This window comes from Macaca fascicularis, chromosome 5 (assembly GCF_037993035.2).
Source record: "Macaca fascicularis isolate 582-1 chromosome 5, T2T-MFA8v1.1".
Taxonomy (NCBI): Eukaryota; Metazoa; Chordata; class Mammalia; order Primates; family Cercopithecidae; genus Macaca; species Macaca fascicularis.
The window spans coordinates 194,319,066-194,323,956 of NC_088379.1; positions in this window are offsets into that span (position 1 = coordinate 194,319,066).

Consider the following 4,891-nt stretch of genomic DNA (forward strand, 5'->3'; position numbering starts at 1 on the left):
CCCTCACTTGTGGATGCCTGTGGACAATACAACCAACCAGAGAGGATATTCAATATGCTACCTTCTCCATCACTTATGGACGTCTGTGGACAATATACCACACACCACAGAGAGTATATTCAATTTGTGGAAGCCCAGTTTGAAGAGGAGATTCATTGAGAAATCAGTCAGCCAACATCGAAATGGATAGTCAGCAAATTAAAGAAGGGTAGAAGGTTTACAGAGCAGACACAGCAAAACAGAGCCAGAGCTTTTCAACTGTCCCTGGGAAAGGGGCTGCTGACGTATCTGTGGGAAACAGTAAATATATGTATTCTGTGTATGTGAACAAATTGGTGTAGAGCAAGAAATCCCCTGGCTGCTCCAGCCCTGGTGTCACGCTGTGGCTTTGTGCTGCAGCTCTGCCATTACACTGCCATGTATCGACGATGCTGACGGGTCACACACCAAATTTATCTTCTTGGTAACATTTTGATAATTTCATGCACCTCATGGAAAAAACACATTGAGGAAGATAAGCTTCATTTTGAAAGGAAAAAAGAGATGAGTTTTAGTACAAATTGTGTTTCATTAATCCACTAACGGATAACTCAGAGCTTGTCTCTGCAGAGCCATTTCTGACTGGCCAAAAAAAAAAAAAAAAAGACAGAAAAGGAAGTAATTGCACAATGATTCAGCTTGCAATTTAACATTCAAGAATCTAACTAATGCATTCAGTGAAAATCGAGCCTTATTAAGCCCTCCTGACTTTGACAAAGTGCCTTGGGTGCAGAGAGGTGCCTCTGACATTAGACTTGAGGCACTGCTGTCTCTGATAATGAAGGAACAGCAGCACCCAAAGATGTATACACACAAGGAACTTTTAAAATAGAAACTCTGTAACTTTCTATTTCAAAAAAGTCTTTGCCTTCGAAGTTTGTCTGTGTAGCAGACTTGTTGAAATTTTCTTCCTAAACAAAATCCAAACGATAGAAAAGCGAAGTTTGCATTGAGAGAGTATTTTATTGAGGAGTTTAATCAGCATTATGATCATGTTCTTGAGGCATTTACATATATACTGGATATAACACACTATGCTGAACGCACTGTAGTGAATAGTAAATTATTATGCTTGGATGTGTATACGACTTTATTAAAAAAAAAAAACTACTCCTTAAACTCTAAGAATTTTTAAATTTAATATAATGGAATAGAGACATTTAGTTGTTTTTCAAATGGAGAAGAGATTTATTGTCACACAAACATACCCAAGTTTTAACTTTTGCTATTTTGCTCATTATTTTCTCATTTTGGTTCTCTTCATTTGCATTTGAATGTGTTTTTCTGCCTCAGAACATTTCTATTATATATTTTACTTTTAGTACCATGTAGTGTTCACATAATTGCCCCACATTTTTAATGTTGAAGCATCCTCTTAATAATCTATTTAACCATCCTTTTTCTCTCCTCCCACAGCCTACCTGAAGGGGCCTGCTAACACGTTTGGGCAGAATCCTTTTGTCCTGTCACCCACACTCTGGTCCCAGCAATGTGAGTGAGAAGATATACAGGGCCATGACCGCCCACACGGTGCCCACTCAAACTATTCTCTGTAATTGGCCTAATGAAGGTGTTATGGAACACTGTGACACATGTTAACTTTATGGACCCTGTCACTCTACAAATCAAAATAAATGAATCCATAAGACATAGTTTTGACGGTGGGGGTATTTCTGATAGAATTTGAGATTATTAAGGAATCTCAGGGGCATTAAGTTTGGAAGTAAAATCATTAGATCCATCTAAACAAATGGGGCCGATATTGGGAGAATGCGTGTATGTATGCAGCTTGCCTTTCCCCCCGTCCCTAAAATTGGAAACACACCACCAACAGGAAGTAACAACACTGTAGTCCCATATGCAAAGTCAGATTTTTACTCATATTGATGATTTTTAACATTTTGGAATATCACTTTATGCCTCCATCTGAAAGTTGTTATAATACCAGAATTCCAGGGCTGTGTTCACTGCACTATTTTATAAAAGTAATATTTTTCTTAGTTATTTTAGGGGGGTGTAAAATGAAAAACATTATGGCAAGGATAATTTTTTAGTCTCCTTCCAAAGCAACAATCCATATTTTTTTCCTAACTCTCACTGGCTGGATATTCTTTCACTGCAGGATTATCAGCTAGTAAATACCTCATAGGAGGTGAAAAAAAAATCTCCTTCAGAATTAATTCACATTTGAGTTTTTACTTTGTTTCTCTCAATTTCCACCTTTTCTCTCATCTCTTTAGTAAGAAAATGAGATAACATCTTTTGAAAAGGGAACGCCTGAAGTCATTTCTCAGTCCTTGAAATGCTGAGTTAATTCATTTCTGAAACAGATCAATGCCCATCAACATTGCTGCTCCAGCGCCAGTCATTCTTGGTGATAAAGGGGAAGAGAGGACACACGTGGCTGGCTGCCCATCTAGAGAGAGGGACAGGTTATCTTAATAGCATTCATTCCAAATCTACAGTGTATGTCATGGTTGTTTGGCCAGAAATGCAGTATATCTGTGCTTCCAATACCACTCAGGAAGTTGTCAACAAAATATGGTGTTTGAACTATGTCATAGAATCATAGCAAGAGGCTTCCAGTGCTCCCCAGGAGGATTTTGATATCTTCTTATCATTGTTTATCTTCACCTCTATAATGTGTTAAAAGAAAAATCTTAGCCAAATTAAATTCAACAGAATTTAACTGAGTGCGGAACGATTCACCAGTTGGGCAGCCTCCCAAATCAGAGAAGGCTGAGAGAGACTCCCGCACAGCCACATGGTAGCAGATTTATGGACAGAGAAAGTGATATACCAAAAATAGAAATGAGGTACAGAAACAGTTGGATTGGTTACAGCTCAGTGTTTGCTTTATTTGAATGTGGTTTGAACAGCTGGCGCCCTTTGACGCCCAAAACTCGGCAATTGGCACAAGAGTAGATTACAATCTGTTTACACCTCCCTTTAGATTATAGTTCACTATGTACAGAGAAACTTTTAGGCTGAACAGAAAATATGTAAGGAGGCTGTTAGGCTAAACTTTATTGAGCAGATGCATAGTGTTGTTGATGCCTAGGACTTATTACAAACAAAAATTCACAAGTTATCTATATGTCATACCAAATTTTGGCCCTATACTTCCTTTCCAGCCTCTTAAGTTCAAAATTGCCACAGATACTTTAATGTGACTGCATAACCAATGAATCATTTTTTTATTCATTCCAACAAACACAAATGTTATCCATTTACACATAGACGGGCAGGCTTGACTCTAGGGACCAGGCACTAGGGCATGTTAGCAGTGAAGTGCAGTAAGATGTTAAAAGAATCAAATGATAGAAACGTGTAACGGGAGATCTGAATGGGAAGCACAGAGTAAATAGTAACAGGAGATCTGAATGGGAAGCACAGAGTAAATATCGGAGAATCCTACCCTTTCTAGAAATGTTAAAACTTATAAAATGTTACCCATTAGTGTCTTCATACCGCTTTTAGGAAATGCATTCAATATTAGTTCCATGTCTTTTAAAGACTGTTTTGAAAAAATATAAATCATATTATTCCATGGTAATGATGTTACTTTAATAAACTGATGACATGTATGCGTGCTAATACAATGGGTATTATTAGTGTATTAACATAATAACCATATAATAACCATAATAACCAATTAAAGATGTAGTTTCCAAATCAAACTTCGGGACAGCATTAACACATGGCACCCACTCGAGAAGCATTGCAGACTACTTATTAGTGTATTTCATTGTTTTGTGGTTTGATTGACTTTATCATCGTTGTTGATTAGAAGCTCCCAAGTGGTTGCAAGTTAGATGGCAGTGGGACTAGAACCATCTGAAAGCTCACGTGCGGTGGCTTCTTCACTCACCTCAGCCATCCTTCCCCCAACTGCCTCCACATGTGCTGTCAGTCTCCAAGGAAATTGCTACTCAGCTTGGACTCTTTTTTCTTTTCTTTTCTTTTCTTTTCTTTTCTTTTTTGACAGAGTCTTGCTCTGTCACCCAGGCTGGAGTGCAATGAGGTGATCTTGGCTCACTGCAACTTTCACCTCCTGGGTTCCAGCGATTGTCCTGCCTCAGCCTCCCGAGTAGCTGGAATTACAGGCAGCCGGCTCGTTTTTGTATTTTTGTAGAGACGGAGTTTCACCATGTTGGCCAGGCTGGCCTCGAACTCCTGACGTCGTGATCCGTGGCTTGGACTTTTAATAGCTTGAGAATCCCAAAGTGGTCACACTTCTAACATGGCAGCTGACTTCTAAAAAGCAGGAAACAGAAGCTTCAAGAGCATTTAAGGGCTACACCCTGAACTAGCACAGTATTATTTTGGCTTTATTTCATTGGTCAAAGCAGTCATTGTACTTGCCTCTGTTAAAGGAGAGGAGAGGTAGACTCCATTGCTTGATAGGGGTCACGTTATAGAAGAGCTTTTGGAAGACGTTGTGATCACACTTGGTTGGAAAACACAATCTCCCACATTCAGCAAACCTTTGATGAGTGCCCTTCATGCCCAGATACCAGGCTAATTCCTAATGATTAGAATGCAAGCAATCCATAGTCCCTGCAAGTTAATAATTGTAGCAGCTGAGTCACATACTACCTCCAACCCCTAACCTTCCTCACAGGTACTGCTGTCAAGCTACTGCCTGATATTTACATCAATATTTCTTTCCACTATAGCCATGACTTTGCTTCTACCCCTGTAAAGTTGTACCTGGTTGACCTCACCCTCTATTCTAACCTAAAAATCTCATTCTGAATATCGACCTCTTCAACTGTCATTATTCAATAAGCATACTGTTCATATTTTATGTAAATTATTTTCTTTTTCAACATATATTTATTGAACATTC